Here is a 22,327-nt window from a genome sequence, read left to right as displayed (position 1 = left end):
AGCAAATGTCCAAAAATTCGTGAAAAAAAAAAAAAAAACATTCACAAAAATTTTTGAAAATGTTCCATAAAATAAGTATTGCCAAACTATATATATGTTTTTTTTTTTTTTAAAGACTTATGAGTTATTAGCATTCATTTTTATTTATATTATTTTGCAACAATTTTTCCCCTAAGAACCTAAGACAAAGGACCTCCATCCTTTATCCTTGGGAATTCTCTGGGGTCTGCTAGAGTTACAAAAATGTACCTATAATGAAGCAAATTGGTTTCTATTTAAGTACAGAGCTCAAAGTAAATATGTGTATGAAGAGCTTACATTATTATTTCATTTTGGCATATAACTCATTTTAAGATTAGATTTATTATTATTATTATTTATTGTAATAGTGTTGTTTTTTTTTGTTTGTTTTTTTTTCCGTTTCTGTTTTATTTTTTAACAATTTAGTAGTCCATTTGGTCCATTTTCATGAAATCCTGTCCTGTTTGGGTTGTCTTGAAAATTTATTAATTTGGTCAAAGGGATGTAACCAAAAGAAATTTCCACCTTGCATCTTCCAGTCCTAATTGTCTCTCTTGTTAGAAAAAAAAATTAATAAATAGTTTATAGGTAATTTTTAGTAATTATAGTTTTAAAGCAAATAAATGATGTATTAAATATATACACATGCAAATTTTTAATAGTTATTACTTATACAAAACCACACACCCATACATTCAAACTTATTTTCTTCATTGTTTAGAAAGACTTTGTAAATTGATAATGTATGATACAAATGGAATCTACCAATTCATTGATAGAAAATAAAGGATTCCTTGAACAAATAAATAATAAATAAATAAATACCTTAATTTAATATGTAACATATGTACATACAATGGGTCAATGTAAAATAACATTTGGGGTTAGCCTTTATAGTGTTCAATTTTAAAATCAACTATTTTTCTATATATTATTTCTAAATCATTAGGGTTAAAAATGGCATTATGGTACACAGCTTTAAGTCTACTGTTCCATACTAAGTTTCTGTATTCTGATACAATTATTAGGTTGAAATTATGTATCATCTTGTGTTTAGTTTTAGGTAACTTATTTAAGAGAATAGATAAATTAATATTCACATTGGTTTCACAATTTCCTTCTAATAAATCTCTTACAGTATTTCTAACATTACTAAATAAAGAACATTCTAGATATAAATGCTTTTCATTGTCACCATTGACAGATAGACAAAATTTACAATATTTTACTCCAGGTTTTTTCTTTGAAAATGGAGTCATCCCAAAGATAAGTCTGTAAGATATTTCTTTAGCTTTTGTTGCAATGTATTTGTTATGAAGGTTAGTAAAAGTGTCTTTAAAATCTGTTATATTTAAATCTTTTCCCCATTTAATCCTAATAGCTAAATTTTCCTGTAACTGTTTTTTTAATGTTGTGTATATTTCTTTATATTTATTGTGTATTAAAGGTTCATTGCCAGAAAGAGTTCTTGAGATGGATCTATAAAAAGGATGTAAGTTTGTGCCAAAATAGTGTGGAATGTTGTTTTGTATTGGAATTAAATTGCTTAATCTCAAACCATAATAGTATATTGTAAGGGGGAAATCATTTGGATTCTTAACTACTTGACCTATGAATTTTAATCTGAGTGCACATATTTTAGTTTTGATGTCTTGTAAGTTGATCCCCCCATCCTCTTTGTTTTGAATGATTGTAGTATGTTTGATGTTTTTAAGTGTGTTTTTGAAAATGAAACTTCTAATTATGTTATTTAATTGAAATATGTATTTTGTAGGGGGTTCTATAATATTGGCTAAATAGACTATCTTTGGGATGACCAAATTGTTTATAAGGATGGCTCTACCAAAAATAGTAGAACCTGTGTGCTTGTACATGTTAACTATATTGGATGCCTTAATAATAATATTTTTCCACTGATCTTCACAGAAGAAAAAAGGGTTACTATTGTATTCTATACCACATATTTTGATTTTATTTACAAGTTTAAAAGAATATTTTTCCTTAAATGTCCACTTCCCTACGCCCATTATTGAGGATTTATTTATATTAATTTTAGAACCACTGGCATGGCCAAAAATTGTAAACTTTTTAACTATGTTATTAATATCATTTTCAGAGGAGGGAAAAAATGTTGTATCGTCGGCATAAGCCTTAACTTTGACTACCGGGATGGGTCCCGGGATTTTTGTTCCTTTGATAGATGGGTCTGACCTAATAGATTCTAGAAAGGGTTCTAGACAAAGGATGTATAAAAATGGGGATAAGGGACAGCCCTGTCTAACAGATCTTTGAATTGGAAAGGATTGGCTTAAAGAATGGTTGATTATTAGTCTACTGTTAGCATTGGCGTAAATTAGTTTAATAAATTTTATTAAAAAAGAGCTGATTTTACATTTTTCTAATACTTTAAAGAGATAATTATGGCTGACTCTATCAAAAGCTTTCTCTTGATCTACAGATAACAAGGAAACGCTAGAGTTTTTTTCATGACTGTACATGATAAAATCTCGAATGAAATGTGTCATTCCATCAATACTCCTGTCGGGGTGGGTGCAGTATTGATCTTGTCCTACGAGTTGGGGAATGAAGGGTTTAAGTCGTTTAAAAATCATTTTTGTCAGTAGTTTATAGTCTGTATTGAGTTGTGAGATGGGCCTGTAGTCACTTGGAGAACTGTTATCTGTTGTTTTTTTGGCTAATAGTGTAATATATGCTTCGTTGAAATTTTTTGGAAGTTGTCCTATTTTAAACGCGTCACTATACAGTCGCAGTAGTAGAGGGCTTATTAAAGGAAAAAAAGTCTTATAGAACTCAAATGTCAGACCGTCCGGTCCGGGAGATTTATTGTTTTGTGTCAAGTCTAGTGCTGTTTGGAGTTCGTCTAGAGTAAATGGAGTCCCCAAAAGTTCTTCGTCGGTCTGCTTCAACTGTTTACAATATTTTAGAAAACATTCTTGAGCCTCCTTGTTTATAGGTTCCTTCTGGTAGATATTTGTAAAATGACTTATGAAAACATCTTTAATTTTGTCTTCGTCTTCAACTTTGGAGCCATGTCTATCAAGAACACTTGTTATGCATTTACTAGACTGAACATTTTGTTCAATCGACAAGAAAAGTTTGTTTGGGCCTTCTTGACTTAAATAGTTCCTACATCTAACTTCTGCTCCTTTGTAGATGTAGTTGTTTAATTCTTCCAGCTTTAATGAAGCCTGTGTTCTCTCTATTTCGTCTTCAGCGTGTAAAAGAGTGTGCTTCAGTTTCTCTAGTTCTTGTTTTCTACGTGTCTGTACCAGTGTTGATATGACCTGACATTGTTGTTTTATTGAATTTTTAACCAGTGACCATGTTGTTGTTAGGTTAAAATTTGGATTGTCTGTATCTTGTAAGCAAGACTTGAATGTGTTTGAGATTAATTCTATAAAAAGGGGTATTTCTAGAAGAGAATTATTAAATTTCCAATGACTAGTTTTCTTATTCTTTTTTTTACTTTCCTTACTTATCGTAACTATTATTGCCTTATGGTCTGAATATTCAAGGGACTCTTCCAAATGAGCTACCTTACTTATATGGTACTCCGTTGGTACGTAAATTCTGTCTAGTCTGGAAGTTACGGGATAAGCTTTATTCACCGAAGTCGTGTCCTGACCTGTGGGATTTACACTCCTATACGAATCAAGTAATTTGAATTCACTTTCAATGTCTTTCAAGAAATTATTAATGGTAGTGTACATCTGTGAAGGAAGATTCACTGTTGTTGTGTACTGCTTGTCTAGTGTAGACGTGATGTAATTAAAATCCCCTCCTAAAATTAAACTATCCCCTCTGTATGTGTCGTGTAATTTTTCACTCAAATATTCAAAAAATTCCCGTTTTTCTGTTTTTTTCGCTGGTGCATAGATGTTCGCCAGTGTAAATGTTTCATTTCTTGTTTCTACTTTTATGATGACTACTCTCCCTTTGTTGTCACTATATTTGTGGACTATTTTAAACCTATCTGACACCTGAAAAATGGCTACCCCCCTGCATCTGCTACCATAACTAAAACACCCTTCCTTAAAACCCATATCTATTGTGTATGTGTGTGCTTTGTGTTCTGTACCTAAATTTGTCTCTTGTAAAAAAATAAAGTCTGGTTTGTACTTTCTTGATAAGTGAACTACATATTTTTGTTTGTTTGTGAGTCCGTGAATGTTGAGAGACAAAACCGTGATGTCCTCCATGATTATATATTTGAATGGGTTTGTTTGTAACTAAGGTGCATGTGTGTTTTTGTGAAAATTGAATTGATATTGGATTCCTGTAGGAAAATAAAGTCCGGTTTGCGTGATTTAGTCGAGTGAACTATGAATTTTTGTTTATTTTTCAGACTTCGAATGTTAAGTGAAAGAGGCGTAATGTCTGCCATGATTGTGTGTTGGTGGGTTATTGCGTTGTGTGTGTGTGTCTGACACTGTGCGTGTGTGTGCCTACTATTTAAAAGTAGCTCATGTGTTAGGCGGTGTGTCAGGGTCCTCCCCCTCATCAATTACTAGAGGTGCAGGAGAGCTGGGGATATCTTCCGAATCCTCCATTTCCTCTCCCGTTCTCCCCCTTTCCCTTCTCACTTCAGAGCCTTCCCCCTGGTCATCTGAGGTAGAGGACAGAGAAAGAGTTCTTTTTCTGTTTGTTTTATTTGGAGAGCTTGGCTCCGATCTAGCGTGTCCGGTAGTTTTCATTTTTGTGTGTGTGCTAGACCCTGTGTTACTTTCGCCTTTTTTTGGGGAGGAAAGGGTACCCTTCCTACTGTCCATACGTTTTTCAGGTGTTGTACCTTTTTTTTTTGCTTTTCACTGGTTCGAACCCATCTTCATCTACCTCAGGGGGTATAGCCTTGGTCTGCCCTTTTTCATTATCTTTTTTCAAGACTGATGCATATGTGTTCTTTTTACCTTCCAAGGCTCTCTCAACGTCCTTTTTGGGACCCCTAGGGGTAGCCCTGTTGGGACATTGGTTTGACCAATGGTCTTCCTTCTGGCAGAACCAACATTGCTGCCTTCTCCCCGGTGTGGTGATTAAGACCTTGTAAGTCCTGGGGTCTTCTTCATACTTCAGTTGTATGTAGTGGGGTAGCTCGGTACCCTTACGGGGTTTAATCCAAGCCGCCCACTTGTCACTCACCCCTAGTCTAAAAGCTTCTATTTTGGAGCCTTCTGCAGCGAGGGTACTGAAAATCTCCTCAATTTTTTTCTTTGAGATGGTGGGTGACACCCAGTGAAGGGTCACTTTTATTTTCTCTTCCTCCAGGGTGGTAACTTCCACCCTGAAGGTGTCTTCGCTTCCGAAGACCTTTCCTATGATCCTGTTCCTCACCACCGGTGAGGAAACACCCAGGAACCATAGGAAAGGGTTCTCAAAACGGTACAGGGAACCCACCTCCTCCGGCCCGAGCCTCAAGGCGGCGACGATGGACGCCATCGAAGCTCGAACTGCTCCCTGTCCGGACAGTTTTATTAGTAGAGTACCTGGTTGGTGGACCAAGCCACCCTCCAGATCCTTTTTTTCTATTAGGAATGTCTTTATAGACATAGTAGAAAGAAAGGAAAAAAAAAAGGAAATGAAAAAAAAACAACAACAAATAAATGAACACACTCCTTAAGGAGTAAATTGGAGACACAACACTCCAAAGAACACACTCCTTAAGAAATAAATTGGAGGCAAAACACTCCAAAAGCAAACACAAGCAAATTTTAAAAACCGTAAATCCAAAAGAATCGAAACTCCAAAGAAAACACAAATAAACAAATAAAGAAAAAAAAACTTCCAATAGATATAGATTAAACAGTGGAAACAGAGGCCTAAAATGCTGCCTCGACCTGGGAGACCTTGCTGATCATGGTACCTCCTGTGCCAGGTAAGTATAACTGGGTTCGCTTGGTTACCTTTGCAGTTTTCTTCAATTTAGAGCCTATGCTATTAATGACCCTAAATACAATTTTTTTTTTCGATCTTATAATTGGTTTAACAATAAATGCATTAAATGACAGATTTAACTTGAGATGTTACAGAGGTAGCGTTAAAATATGAGAAACGAAGATGTGATGAACTATGTTCCAATCGTACAGTCAAAATTAATATGTCCTACGACTTACGGGAAGCGAACAAGAAGGTCAAAAACGAGTGGCCAGGGAACCCATTCCCCCCATTCAGACCTTGCGATCTATATGGCAAATGATGTAAAGGTCATCTGTTTCTCTGGTCAATCATTTCGTATCTACTTTATTCTTATCTTCTTTTCTTATATAATACAGACGTTACTTTAAAAAAAAAAAAACGTCCTACGGCCTACGTGTCATGCATCTAGTCATCACAGTGCCTTCAGCTTCCATTATGTTTGTTAACGAGCTTAAGAGATTTAAATATCTTATCTTATCTTATATAATACAGACGTTACTTCAAAAAAAGAAGATGATTACATCCTAAGCGTCATGCATTTAGTCATGCATATTAACCAATGACTTAAATTCTGCCAAGTCACTGGTTTTCCTGGCTAGCTCAGGCAACCCATTCCATGCTCTAATAGCACTAGGGAAGAAGGAGTATTTGTACAAATTTGTCTTAGCATATGGGACGAGGAATGTGCCTTTATTAACTGACACATTGGTCTCCCTTTGTCTTTCGCGGGTCCGACTTCCACTTAGAATGGTGTTTTGCAATGTTTTTTGTGTGCGCGTGTTTGTCGTGGAGTATGAGTGTCCTCCATAAGTTTCGCCCCTGTCCTGTACCTGCCCAGTGGTTGAATGGGTCAGCTTAGCGGGGATAACATGAGGTGCAGAATGACAGTTGAACGGCTCGGCCCGGTCGGTGTAAGTTCTTAGTTTAAAAAATAAGTAGGTCTAGTATATTAATAGCTAAAGGATGATATTAAATACAGCTAGACGAGTTTCTTTCTTTGATGAGATGTTTTTGTTCAATATCCATTAGCAATTTATCACACAAAGGTTTAAAAAAAAATACCAAGCGTTATTTGTTTGTTTTTAAAACCGCAGGTTTTCGGACGGATGATTCGGCGGCTGCCCAATGTAGGCCCCTATGTGTACAGTACTGGGGGGAAAAAAAGCTGAATACGTCATCGGTTCGCCATTAGAGGTCGACATAATGATGAGAAATGTAATTAGAGAAAATGAGAATTAATAATTAATTAATCTAAAAGTTTTTTTTTTGTTATGTTACTCAACAAGGGGGGGGGGGGGGTAGGAGTTGAGTTTTTTTAACGGTTTGTAAAAAGGGATGGGTGTGTGTGTGTGTGGGGGGGGGGGAACGTAATTTTTGGGTGTTACTTAAACTTAATATCCTGGCTTTCCCTAATATACATGTAAGATACCAATAAAAGAGATTTAACAATATTTTTGTCTGTATTAAGCTTATGATCAATTATAAATGTATGTAGACATGAGTACAATTCTTACAGAGATTCAAATAAACAAAAAATATAGTGGCTATGTGTTGGTAACAAACAAATAATTTGAAATACTTATTAGAGATAATGAAATAAAAAGCAACGAAAGGTTTCTCTTCCAGACCTTGCGACCTTTAGGACTGATGACGTTAAGATCACCTCTGTTAACGAGCAGGGTGCCATGTGGCCAGAACCAGTGCTTTTGTGTGTGTGTTGGGGGGGGGAGGAGAATAGGTGTCGGTACTCAGTGATTAGGTGCCGGTACTCAGTAGTTGATTGCCTAACTTTAAACTACTAAAAATTAATAGTATACGTTAAAATACAAGAAAAGTAATAATATTTTTAAAAAAAGGTGACGGTACGCTGTACCGGAGCGTACAGTCACAAAAAAAAAAAAGCCCTGGCCAGCACAACGACTAACCGTCTTTATTTCCCCCAACTAAAGTCAGGTAACGATTACAGTTGAGCGCCCTAAAAATCCCGAAATTCAAAATCCCAATCTTCAACAGGATTCGAACCCAGGACCCTAGGTTTGGAAGCTAGACGTTTAACCAATCTTATTATAAATTGTGTTATGGTCGTTAGATGTGAAAATAGCTTGTTTTATAGCTACACAAAATACATAAACAGATCCGCTTTAGTGTAATGTAAACTTATAGCATCACATTGTCAGAGACGTTTTAAGAAAAGTTATGTAACGGAAACATTTGAGTTTATTTTGTTTTTAAAAATCTACTAATAAACTGTAGGCCTATGCAACAGCCTATAGAGAGAGAAAAAAAGTCTGTCAAGAAAAATAATGTCTAGATTTTATATGTAAATAATTTGTCAACCAATTTGGATGTCTGTCTTAATGATGTGGCTTAATATTAATATATTTACAGTAGAGACACAGGGAAGATGTTAGTTACAAAGTGCTGCTTTATTAATTGCTACATTCTTTGTCTGGATAGATTGGTACGTAACAAGTAAATGAATGAGAATCATCGAACTATACTAGGATGTATCTTGTCGAATGTAAATCAGGATTTCGTAGTACGATCCTACCAGTTAAGGATAATAATAATAATAATAATAATAATAATAATAATAATAATAATAATAATAATAATTTTATTTATAAAGCGCTGTTGACAAACAAAATGTAGGCTCAAGGCGCTGTAATAACATTACAAACACAAACACGACAGCTACAGTGACAAACTAATCTAAAAAAGTTTTAAACAGATACGTCTTAATGTTCTTCTTGAAAGTGGTATAGCATGTTGTCTGTCTGAGATCAATGGGGAGTGAGTTCCAAACCTTTGGTCCGTGCACTGAAAAAGCCCTCAGACCGTAGCTTTTGAGGGAGAAACGTGGCATCACTAAAAGCGTTGAGTCCATTGAGCGCAGGGCTCTCTGGGGGACATATGCAGTAATCAGTTCTCCAAGGTACAAGGGCATCTCATTGTTATATATACACAGATGACAAAGTGTGGTGACCTTGTAATCGATTCTCGCTTTCACGGGAAGCCAATGGAGCGTGCGCAAGAGCGTAGTAGCAGAATCTTGTCTGGTCTTAGCTATATTAATATGCATGTTGTCAAATAGAGATAAAGATTATATTGTAAGTAAAAGGTGTCAACATTTATATTGAGATTTAGCCATGAAAATACTTTAGTCGTATTCAGTTGTAGATCTAGATCTAATAGATAGTACGTTTTTTTTTAAAGAAACAGCTAAAAGCTTCTTCCTAACAAATGTTACAACGAAAGTGTTTTCACTCTTTATGTGGAGAAACAGCGAAACAACGAAGAGTAATATTTGCATGACATTTATTTAGTGAAACACAGTGCTAAGATTGGTGAAGACTCTCATGTTTGTTACTGTATTAAGGCACTAACGTCTTGATGTTAATTAAACTATGAGCAAATACACGAAGTGCAAATTTTTAAAAAAATTTCTTTTTATATTTGAAATGTTAAACAAAAAATGAGAGTAAACTTGATCTATATAGAGAGATACCGACGAGTTGTACACATCACACATTAGATGTTCTGGAAGACAGCTTATAAAATAAAAAAAAACAATCAGATACCAATGCTATCAATAATAAATTTGTTTATTTTACATAAATTCACCTTACCTCACCTATCCCTTTATCTGTTGGACCGTCGGGGCACTACAAAATATCTATTGACCGTCTTTCTTCATTCCTTTTTTTTTCCCTTGGATAGAATCTGTGTCAATGGCAGGCCCGTGTATTCTTTTATGTTGTCTTCTCATCACTTTCTCTGTCTGCCTTTTCTTCTTTTTCCTGGTACTTTGCCCTGAAGGAAGGTTTTTGCGAGCCCTGAAGACCTTGAAATTTTGGAGTTTTATTTTGCGTTTTTTTAAACAGAAGTTATAAGGTCATCGTGCCTGTAATAATCTCTTCGTGTTTGGTGCCTACGATCTCTCCCTAGCATCTCCATTCTATTGCTAGGATCTTCTGTAGTTAAGTGTCCAGGATTTGCAATATACAGATAGATAGATAGTTAGTTGATAGAGAGATATAAAATGATAGATAGATAAATAGAAATAGATATATATGCATCTGAGACATGTAAGTCAACTGTCAAAATTGAGAAAAGGCTAAATGTGGCTCAACAAAAGAGACTGAGACGGATTTTGGGAGTCATTTACATAGATCGGGTCTCAAACAGGGAAATCCTATGCCAAACTGGGAGTCAAACACTTAGTGAGGATGTGACAGAGCGTAGCATGAGATTTGCGGGACATGTTCTGCGACAAAGTGAACTACAGATATTAAGAGTTGCGATGACATGGAGGCCAATACGAGGAAAGCGCAAACAGGGACGTCCTCGTTTAACTTGGTGCAATACTTTCATGGAGGACCTCAGAACATAGTGGACACCAGGTGGGAGGAGGCTTCAGACATTGCCAATGACAGATCTCTATGGAGACAGCTTGCCGCTCAATGCGCCGAACAGTGTGGCGAGACATAAGCTAAGCATAGAATAGATAGATAGATAGATAGATAGATAGATAGATAGACAGATAGACAGATAGACAGAGAGACAGATAGATAGATAGATAGATAGATAGACAGATAGACAGATAGACAGACAGATAGATAGATAGATAGATAGATAGATAGATAGATAGATAGATAGATAGATAGATAGATAGATAGATAGATAGATAGATAGATAGACAGACAGATAGATAGATAGATAGATAGACAGATAGATAGATAGATAGATAGATATAGAGATAGGCAGACAGACAGACCGACAGATAGATAGAGAGACAGACAGACAGATAGATAGACGGATAGATAGATAGAGAGATAGATAGACAGACAGACAGAGAGACAGACAGACAGATAGACAGATAGATAGATAGAGAGAGAGAGAGAGAGAGATAGATAGATAGATAGATAGATAGATAGATAGATAGATAGATAGATAGATAGATAGATAGACAGACAGATAGATAGATAGATATATAGATAGATAGATAGATAGATAGATAGATAGATAGATAGATAGATAGATAGATAGATAGATAGATAGATAGATAGAACAGGACAAGAGAGTCACAACATGCGCCACGGGAAACTGCTATCTAACATTCACACTTAAGTCCACGCACGTCCGGAACATTTTTAAGTGTTTCTTTTCAAACTTTTCTTCCTGGTTCTAACACACTCAAAGGAAACCGGGGTTCGAATCCTGGTGAAGACTGGGTTTTTTTTATTTCGGGATCTTGGGGCGTTAGTTGGGGAAAAGTAAAGGCTGCTGGTCGTTGTGCTGGCCACATGACACCCTCGTTAACCGTAGGCCACAGAAACAGATGACCTTTACATCATCCGCCCTATAGACCACAAGGTCTGGAAGGGGAACTTTTTTTTGTAAGACTAAGGCCAGCCCGAGGTCAGGAAGAGAAAAACATACATTTAAAATGTTGCCAACTAATGAACAGATAAACTTAAACATGAGCGGACCCACAAGTTTTTTTTTTATTGTGGTAACCATTAAAGAAAAACTGGTTCTATTTTTATGTCTGTCCGTTTTTCCTTCAATCATGTCAAAAAGAGACAAATTGTCTTTAGCCAAACATCATGTCACAACCACAAGTAATATGACAGACAAAGACAAACAGTGAAGTCTGTGAACTGTCGCTGTTAAATTTCTCTTGTGAAAGCCTACACTTTATCACTTTATTTATATAGGGAACATGTTTAATCTATTATCTTAATCACGTAAGTACAACTTTAACTATTCCTTTTCTTTAATGTAAACTATATACACAGAATTGTAAGAATGAAATTATTAATATTTCTTATATTAGAGTTATATTCCTTTGTCATTGTTAGACATGTGTTCTTTGTTATGGACAAGCAGTTCTGTCATATGATGTATGAATTAAATGTGTACGGCCCAACTTCTACATTCGTTGTTTTGATACTTCAATACCAATTAAAAAACATATATTTTGTCCATAAAATGATTTTTTTTAATACGTTGAACTCCCGGAATAATGAAACCAAAAGACCGCCCAAGACTAACCTACAGAGATGTCCGAAAGCAATACTCGAGAACCACAGGCGTTATTGAAAGTATGTGGGAGGAAATAGCATAAGATCGGACAGTATGGAGACTGACTGTGCGTGCTGGTACAAACCTCACAGAGAGCAAATGAAACGATGCTGCCTTAGCCAAGAGAAAGGAAAAAAAAAGGCTGCCCTAACCCTAAAACAGATACACTCACACGCACGAACTGTGGTAAAGTTAGCCGCACGAGAATTGACCTAGATCCAACTAATTAGGCATACACCAGTTTCTGCCCCAAGTCAAGATGAAAGTAAAACAAGTGATTTATCTGGGCGCATCCATTGTGTTCCGAGACAGTATTTTGTAGGTAAAAAAAAAATCCCAGAAAGAACCTATTCGAGGCCACGAAAGACCGAAAAAAAAAAACCATGAAAAAAAAAACATTGAAAAAAAAAACATGAAAAAAAAAACATGGAAAAAAACATGAAAAAAAAAACCATGAAAAAAAACCATGAAAAAAAAACATGAAAAAAAAAACATGAAAAAAAAAAACATGAAAAAAAAACCATGAAAAAAAAAACAAGGAAAAAAAACATAAAAAAACGAAAAAAAAAAACCATGAAAAAAAAAACCATGAAAAAAAACCATGAAAAAAAAACAACAATCTAGGCTACGAAAGACCTCAAAAAATGGACTGAATGTAATAACCATTTATTTTAAAAAATTAACAGTATATGTGTGTGTTTCTGTGTTTGTGAACAAAGAAAAAAAAACATTTCCTCTCCGCCCCCCCCCCCCCAAAAAAAAAAACCTACTGCAAACAAAAAATTCTGTCATTTTCCATGAATCGCTAGATGAGAATCAAGCCACTATCAACGCATGTCCGGCCAGATGGTCAAGTAGTTCTTCAAAAAAAAATTGTTCCGGATTCAACCAGGACAAATTTTACACTAGAATCAAACGTATAAAAGACTAATCTTAGAAAATAAAGATAATAGAAAATAGACGAAAACAACAAACAGAGGTTGAAGATTGGACATTGTTTTTAAACAAGAGCAAACTACTTGGAAAAGTTCAATATTTATTTGTTTAGTAAGTCAATTCAGTTTTATTTTAATTAAATCTAAATATTAATGCAAAAATTATTCTGTAATGGACCTATTTTGATATTGTCCATCCCTTCGTCGTGGTACAACCAAGAAGTAAAAGCAAAAAAAAAATGTATATAAATTAGGTTGTGCTTATTTGAATGAAATATGTAGTTTACTAACTTTCTCTCGAATAAGGTACTATATCTTACGTATCAAATCGGTCTGGAGCTTCAATGCTAAAGATCATCTTACCATCTTTAACTAAGATGGACAAACGCATGGGGACTCCAGATTACTATTTAAAAAGACAGTTCAAATTAGGTAAAATTAAGTAAGTTGGGCCGATTCTGAGATTACAGTACACTTTAGTAACATGCAGCGTAAGTATGTATTTTTTTTTGTATCGCAAGTTTATCTTCATATGTTTCTATGGCCAACTGTTAACGATGGTGTCACGTGGCCAGCGCAACAATCAACCTCCTTTACTTTTCTTAACTAGTGTTAGACAACCAAAAGAGTGCCATAAAAACCCTAAAATAAATAATCCCAACCGAGATTCGAATCCGGGTCTTCTCGTTTCGAAAGTCAATCGCTTTGCTGCTAAGCCACAGCGCCTCCGACGGTGACACGTAAAGCCTCTATCTCTAAGTAAAGTATTTCTCGTCCTGTTGTCACGCTTCACTGACATGGGCGGGAGGAGTGACGTTGGGTGTTTGGAAAGTTTCAATTTTTCACAGTTTGGACTGCGCAGCCACGGGAAATACTGCATTCCTCACTAATCTTTGGACTCGAAGACAAGCCTTATTATTATTATTATATATATATATATATATATTGTTACAAACTCGGTGGTGACACAGATGGTCGTAGGCTGTGTGTGTTTTTAGCCTACGCAAATCGCACCAGTCCGGCGCTAGACGAGCGGTCAACCGTGACCAGTGACAGTAGCCTACACGCCAGTTCGGCAAGGACCAGTGTCGTAAATATTACGCACGCAAGTCACGGCGAAAGTGATCAACTGGAATGGTCAAGAAGGTTCGAGGCTATATAAAAGCGAGTGTGTTAGAAAGACTTCACTTCACGTTACCTCGCAATGTGACCAGACGAGGCGAAGCTAGAGACAGACGGTGTGTGAAGTCTGGCGGAGCAAGGCTAGGTTTTGGACAGTTAGTGTGATGTTGTTGCCAACTGTACAGTATTTGTAATGTATTTGAAATTAAACTGTTACTGTTACTTTGGAGCCCTGAGTTGTGAGGTTCTTTAAGTTCGTTGTGTCGTTTGGTGCAGTTTGAAGAGAGCCTGGATAGTAGGAGAGACGTAACAATATGTATATACATATATGTGTGTGTGTATGTTGCGTGCGATATTCTAATCTGATTACAACGTTTAAACATAGGTTTCTTGACGTCTTCTGCTAACCAAATCATTATATAGAAAAAAAAATAACTCTCCAAATTAGAGATACCATCGTTGATTGGACCCCATTAAACTAAATTAATATTTGCTATATAAACGTGTATTTGTTTGATATACAAAGAGCATACATTTTTCTACAATTCTATACCAAATAAAACGTTTTCTGATAACAAACAAAAATGTTATTAAATTAAATCATAACAGCATAGGATGTACCAATGCGAAACATCAACAATTTTGTCAGAAAATAATTACGGAGATAAGGAGTTAAAAATATAAGAATCAGAGTTGATCCTACATAAGATTAAAAACAATATACTTGTTTATCTACAGTTGCATCAAGATAAACGTAACAGGTAATATATTTCTCTCTCTCTCTCTCTCTCTCTCTGTGTGTGTAGGCCTATATATTATTGGTGTGTGTGTGTGTGTGCTAAAATAGGTATACAGTGATAAAAGAAATAACCAATATAATTTACGTATATATATATATATCGTATACTATGGAAAGTTAAGCCTTGAATCTACCAGAAAATAAAATCTAAACTTTTCTTTCATTCAAGAATGTTATTGCGAATAAAAGAATTGCTTTTAAACGCTTTTCAAACGTCAATAGAAGCGATGGTTTACAAGGTCAATTCGTCTTTACTACTTCAAGTGTTTGTGGATTGCTGTTAATAGAAGGGAAATCTGAAACCTGTTAACTGTGTGACAAACGCTAACAAAAGACTTGACGACAAGTAGTGTGGATATAACCAACTTTATAAAAATCAGATGGTAGATGTACATTTAGGGAACAGTTTTTGGCCATGAGATGACATTGTATGCAATGTTTCGAAACAGAAAACATTAGGAATAAAAAAAAACAATAATAAGGGTAGGAAAAAACGAATTAATTAATTAATTAAAACTTTCATATAGCGCTGCTTTTATGCTTATCTTATAAGGTTCATCTCACTTGTGGACCAGTAAAGAGATGGGAGGCTTGGAGAAGGTTTTCCGTGCTGCAGTAAACACAAATCTACTCAAGTCGGGTGTCGAACGTCGAGTCCCGTTTTTAGGTAGCCAAGCCAAGCCAAGTTCAAGCATACTTAGCCTCTCGACCACGCTGACCAATCAATATTTTAGAAAATGTATTTGGAAAGTTTTTTTTTTTGATATAATAAAGTGTAGCAATATGTTTCAGAATGTATCCATGCCACCAACGACCAGGCCAATTTCCTGTCCGTCGACCTGTCCAATATCCAGTTCATCAACCAGGCCAATGTCCAGCCAATTTACCAGTCCAATATCCAGCCCAATGTCTAGCCCATCAACCAGTCCATTGTCAAGCCCATCGACCAGTCCAATGGCCAGTCAATCGACCAATGCAGTGGCCTGTCCATCGACCATTTCAATGTTAATCAACTAGTTTAATGTCCATTCCAGCGCCAGTTTAATGTCCTGTTTAACGACCAGTCTAACAACCAGTTCAATGTCAAGTGAAATGAAGCGCATCCGCCAGTCACAGGTCCAGTATGTTTATCGACCAGATGACCAGTTTCAAGACTAGCCCAGTGCTACGACCTATTCAATTTCAAGTCTACCTATAATGTAATATGCTTCAATATTTATGAAATTTCTCTAAAAAAAATTGTAAACGTTAAATTCGTATTTACAAATTTATCATCATCATCATCATCATCATCACTCCTTTGAGTTCCTCATGGAACATAGGGCCTCGACAAAAACACGCCACTCTCCACGGTCTCTTGCTAGTTTTTTGAAGGTTTCCCAGCTCTTCCCGGTCTTCTCTGCTTCTTCAAGTACACTGCATCGCCATGTTCTTTTTGGTCTTCCTCTGCGTCTTGTTCCCTGGGGGTTTCACTCTAAGGCCTGCCTAGCTCTGTTGCTGGTATCTTTTCTAAGGGTGTGACCAATCCATCTCCACTTCCTCTCTAAGATCTGCACTTCTATATTTTTCTGTCCACTCATTTCCCACAGTTTGGTGTTTTCTACTTTGTCATACCAGTGTCTTTTTAGGATATTTCTCAGGCATCTGTTTATCGACCAGATGACCAGTTTCAAGACTAGTCCAGCTTTTTATGTCCAGTGCTAAGACCTTTTCAATTTCAAGTTACCTATAATGCAATATGCTTCATTATTATGAAATTTCTCTAAAAAAATTGTAAACGTTTAATTTGTATCTACAAATGTACTCGTATGTAACACCCCCCCCCCGGCCGCATTTATTATGTCAATTATTTTCTTTTTATAATAACGCTTGTTACGACCTGCATATTTCTTGGGTGTTATCAGTTTTTTTTTTAATCGATTTTAAAAAAATTATTTCTACTCATCTCATCGTCATGAAACTTTGTATACAAAATTATGATCGATGACAACATATATGAATCAATAAAACCAAATCAGCCAATCAGTTGATGACTTAGCGTAATTAATTGTGTTTCTATATATAATACATAGCAAAAAAAAAAAAAATAAATAAAACCGCAGGAAGTAAAGAAAGACAACCCACTTGTAAAGAGTAATGGTAAACAAGCTAGGGGGAGATAAGCCATAGCCCAAAATATTTGGTAAAAATATTTCTAATTGCGCAATATTATTATTTTGGTCTCAATAGTTTTTTGTTTTTTTTTAAATTAAATTACATGACTAATAAATGCAATTAAACTTCGAATTTTTTTTTAACTTCACCTATCCCTAAGTCTGTTGGACCGTCGGGGCACCAGGCAAGATTTGTCGACCGTCTTTCTCCATTCCTCCCTGTCTTTTGCCTTGTTTAGAACCTCTTTCAATAGCAGGCACGTCCATTCCCAAATGCCGTCATCCCATCGCTTTCTCTGTCTGCTTCTTCTTCTTCTTTTTCCTGGTACTGTTCCCTGAAGGAAGGTTTTTTCTAGCCCCGAAGATCTTGTAAAATGGCCATATATTTCGAGCTTGCGTTTTTTTTTTACTATAGTTTGCAGGTCATCATGGTCATCGCTGCAGTATTAGCTTTTTAAAAATATATTTTTAAAGTATTTTTTTTTCCTTGTACAGGATAATCATTCATAACAAAAGAAACAACATATATAGCACATCAAAATCATATAATAATCAATGACATGATCCCAATATCATGCTAATGATTGTGCAGTGTAATTACCAAAAGTACAAAGAAAACAAGAATTAATAGTTTATATATTTTTTCTTTGTTTTGATATTCACATCCAAAATTCTAGAACTTATGTATTTAAAAAATCATTTGTACTTAACGTAGTCATATGTATAGTGCAACTTAAAACGATAAAATGCTTATGACAACCTTAGTGTTGTTGTGTTAATTTCCTTGTTTAATAACATTGTTTTCTTTAAATGCAACTATTTCGATTGTACCTTTTTACTAATAAAAAAAAAGAGCGAAATCGCCTTTTTAGTCCAAAAATAAAAAATCGAAATTGACGACAACAGGTAACATCATCATCATCATCACTCCTTTGAGTTCCTCATGGAACATAGGGCCTCGACAAAAACACGCCACTCTCCACGGTCTCTTGCTAGCTTTTTGATGGTGTCCCAGCTCTTTCCGGTCTTCTCTGCTTCTTCAAGTACACTGCGTCGCCATGTTCTTTTTTGGTCTTCCTCTGCGTCTTGTTCCCTGGGGGGTTCCACTCTAAGGCCTGCATAGCTCTGTTGCTGTTATCTTTTCTAAGGGTATGACCAATCCATCTCCACTTCCTCTCTAAGATCTGCACCTCTATATTTTTAACATTATAACAAAGTCAAATATATATTTAGCACGAATATGACTTACACTAATAGATGAGCAACAAATAGGAAATGCCCAAAAAAAAAACAACAAGTGTATCTTTATGGGCTGTGTCATTCAACACAAATGTCAACTCTAGTGCCGCATTTAGGAGACTTCAAGAACACGTAATATAACGGAGAACATATCCAACAAAACTAAACTCTACAGTGCTGTAGTGCAGCCTTCTTCACTCTTATTTGTATCAGGGTGTTTAACTATACATCAAAAGCTACATTCACTCCACCTACGATGTTAAAGAAAACAAAATTCAGCAGGTGAACAGGTTTAACCACATAAGAGGGTTGAAATCCTGCAGTTGTCGTTTGGGCAGAGGCCCGGTGGGCCGGTACTAAAATTGGCCGGGCACCTAAGGGCCTCACGAATGCCATTATGGCACGCATTACATTGTTAAAACTTTTATAATATTCTCATATATAAGGGGCTATATGAGGTCATGTTAAACACATTGTTTACATAGTATTTATTAATGCTTTCAGTTATCGTAGTACATATTTTTATTTAGTACAAAGACAAAAAAAAGTTATAAAAAAATTGCCCTTGATGAGAAATGAACCCGTACGTTAAGCTCTAGAAGCTAATATTTATGGGGTCCACCACACGGACGGTATAAAGTTATTACATAAAGAATATAAAAAGATATAACTTAAATTTACTTTTCGAAAGATGAATATACACATAGCTCTCTGTCTATTTTACAAATATTTCTTCAAACTTTTAAAATTTATGTGAATTAAAACAACTTATATAATTTCAAATAGTATTTAAAAAATTATTTTATCGTTTTATAAGGTTGACACTATAAAATAGTAAATTTTGTAATATTTATATAAATTAAAAATAGATTTAATCTTTACCTAACAGTTACCAGCCTTAGGCGATGACCTTTCCGTATTTTATTTCCGTATTACAATGACATAGAGAACGCTAAAGAATTTTTAAGAACGAATTTTTGCATATTTCGTCCTTAAAAATTTTTTTAAATGTAAAAATTTAAAATTAAGCAGCAAGAAACATAGGGTTGATATAACAATGTAAATTCAACGTGTTATAATCACCTGTTTCTATGATACAAATTTAAGTATTTTTTTTTTTTTACAAAGCTTGGGTCGAATCACTCTGTCTGTCTGGCCAAACGTTTGTTCACGTTATTTCTTCAACGTCCAATCTCAGATCAAGCTGACATTTTGCACTATTACTTTTGTTTTACCTGACAACACAAAAAAATCAATTAAAAATAGAATTAATCAATATATATTTATTTTGTTGGGCATCACGAACAAGAGAAAGAAATTGTACTTGACTGAAGTGGTGGTATAAGTTGAATTAGCCATAAAATCTTCTCTAGTCATAAGTACATCACTGCAGAGTGGTTAGCTCGTAGGCCAGATGAGGTGTGAGCCACGAGTTCGAATTCAGGTTGTTCCCCACTTTTTCTAAATGCTGTTTAAAAAAGATTACGGTAAAATCCACCGAGAAATTCCTTTCTTTCACTCCCCACCTTCCACCCGATTTCACAACTTGTTTAGACAAGTGATAGGATCATAGCGTAGTGAGAAAGTAATAGGATCATAGCGTAGTGAGAAAGTGATAGGATCATAGCGTAGTGAGACAAGTGATAGGATCATAGCGTAGTGAGAAAGTGATAGGATCATAGCGCAGTGAGAAAGTGATAGGATCATAGCGTAGTGAGAAAGTGATAGGATCATAGCGTAGTGAGAAAGTGATAGGATCATAGTGTATTGAGAAAGTGATAGGATCATAGTGCATTGAGAAAGTGATAGGATAATAGCGTTTTGAGAAAGTGATAGGATCATAGCGCAGTGAGAAAGTGATAGGATCATAGTGCATTGAGAAAGTGATAGGATAATAGCGTTTTGAGAAAGTGATAGGATCATAGCGCATTGAGAAAGTGATAGGATCATAGCGTATTGAGAAAGTGATAGGATCATAGCGCAGTGAGAAAGTGATAGGATCATAGCGCAGTGAGAAAGTGATAGGATCACAGTGCATTGAGAAAGTGATAGGATCATAGTGCATTGAGAAAGTGATAGGATCATAGTGCATTGAGAAAGTGATAGGATCATAGCGCAGTGAGAAAGTGATAGGATCACAGTGCATTGAGAAAGTGATAGGATCATAGTGCATTGAGAAAGTGATAGGATAATAGCGTTTTGAGAAAGTGATAGGATCATAGCGCATTGAGAAAGTGATAGGATCATAGTGCATTGAGAAAGTGATAGGATAATAGCGTTTTGAGAAAGTGATAGGATCATAGCGCATTGAGAAAGTGATAGGATCATAGCGTATTGAGAAAGTGATAGGATCATAGCGCAGTGAGAAAGTGATAGGATCATAGCGCAGTGAGAAAGTGATAGGATCACAGTGCATTGAGAAAGTGATAGGATCATAGTGCATTGAGAAAGTGATAGGATCACAGTGCATTGAGAAAGTGATAGGATCATAGCGTAGTGAGAAAGTGATAGGATCATAGCGTAGTGAGAAAGTGATAGGATCATAGCGCAATGAGAAAGTGATAGGATCATAGCGTAGTGAGAAAGTGATAGGATCATAGCGTAGTGAGAAAGTGATAGGATCATAGCGTATTGAGAAAGTGATAGGATCATAGCGTATTGAGAAAGTGATAGGATCATAGCGTAGTGAGACAAGTGATAGGATCATAGCGTATTGAGAAAGTGATAGGATCATAGTGCATTGAGAAAGTAATAGGATCATAGCGCAGTGAGAAAGTGATAGGATCATAGCGTAGTGAGAAAGTGATATGATCATAGGGCATTGAGAAGTGATAGGATCACAGTGCAATGAGAAAGTGATAGGATCATAGCGTAGTGAGACAAGTGATAGGATCATAGCGTATTGAGAAAGTGATAGGATCATAGTGCATTGAGAAAGTAATAGGATCATAGCGTAGTGAGAAAGTGATATGATCATAGGGCATTGAGAAAGTGATAGGATCATAGGGCATTGAGAAAGTGATAGGATCATAGGGCAGTGAGAAAGTGATAGGATCACAGTGCATTGAGAAAGTGATAGGATCATAGGGCAGTGAGAAAGTGATAGGATCACAGTGCATTGAGAAAGTGATAGGATCACAGTGCATTGAGAAAGTGATAGGATCATAGTGCATTGAGAAAGTGATAGGATCACAGTGCATTGAGAAAGTGATAGGATCATAGTGCATTGAGAAAGTGATAGGATCATAGTGCATTGAGAAAGTGATAGGATCATAGCGCATTGATAAAGTGATAGGATCATAGCGTACTGAGAAAGTGATAGGATCACAGTGCATTGAGAAAGTGATAGGATCATAGTGCATTGAGAAAGTGATAGGATAATAGCGTTTAGTGAAAATGATAGGATCATAGCGTTTAGAGAAAGTGATAGGATCATGGCGCATTGAGACAGTGATAGGATATTTATTATTGTTGGTCTAGATCTATTACAAATTTAATTCCATGACTGATCCAAACTAATTAATACCAATGCACTTCGTAACATTATTAACAAACAAATACGAACATTGGACCTATCATAAGTACACATTCTTTAAAAAAATCGTATATGATCACACTTATTAAACTAAAAACAGCTGGATGTTTTCCGAATTAAAACCATTCAAGAAATTTAAAACATTTTAACAAAGAAAAAAAAATTTATCATTGACGGTGATATTAACGATGTCGCTAAAATTAAATAATCTTATCAACTATGGTATCATCCATTGAAATGTATATTCGAAAACAATTTGTAATGATTCCATTTTTTAATATTGCATACATCAAAATTGTCACATTTGGCAGTTCTTTTACAACAATTAATAAAATGGCTTTATGACTATTAATATTGGATTATTATTGAGGGTAAATTGACACTACATTAAGTCACTATCGTAAAGAGACTTTAAGAAAACAATTGCGTTATAAACATTGAATCTATGTGTATTTAGAAGAGGATAAAATATGATACTAAAACATTTAGTGTTACAATGTCAGTT

General features: G+C 35.5%; 2 long non-coding RNA genes across 2 annotated transcripts in view; one reads left to right on the top strand and one right to left on the bottom strand.

Moving 5' to 3' along the window:
* The first annotated feature begins 12,844 nt into the window (after positions 1 to 12,844).
* Positions 12,845 to 16,920, top strand: LOC129927903 (uncharacterized). The gene is made up of 2 exons (XR_008779555.1): positions 12,845 to 13,086; positions 15,688 to 16,920. It is a non-coding gene; the product is annotated as an uncharacterized LOC129927903 (long non-coding RNA).
* An 816-nt stretch (positions 16,921 to 17,736) lies between these two features.
* LOC129927904 (uncharacterized) overlaps positions 17,737 to 22,327 on the bottom strand; it is a 30,138-nt gene continuing 25,547 nt past the window's right edge. Inside the window, exons 2-3 of the long non-coding RNA XR_008779556.1 lie at positions 19,371 to 19,522; positions 17,737 to 18,240 (exon numbers count right to left, since the gene is read on the bottom strand). This is a non-coding gene — a long non-coding RNA (uncharacterized LOC129927904). The remainder of the gene's footprint in view (positions 18,241 to 19,370; positions 19,523 to 22,327) is intronic.

Source organism: Biomphalaria glabrata, chromosome 8 (genome assembly GCF_947242115.1).
Source record: "Biomphalaria glabrata chromosome 8, xgBioGlab47.1, whole genome shotgun sequence".
In the NCBI taxonomy this organism is placed as follows: Eukaryota; Metazoa; Mollusca; class Gastropoda; family Planorbidae; genus Biomphalaria; species Biomphalaria glabrata.
Note: the sequence above shows the minus strand (reverse complement) of the source record. Positions and strands in the feature narration are given on the sequence as shown.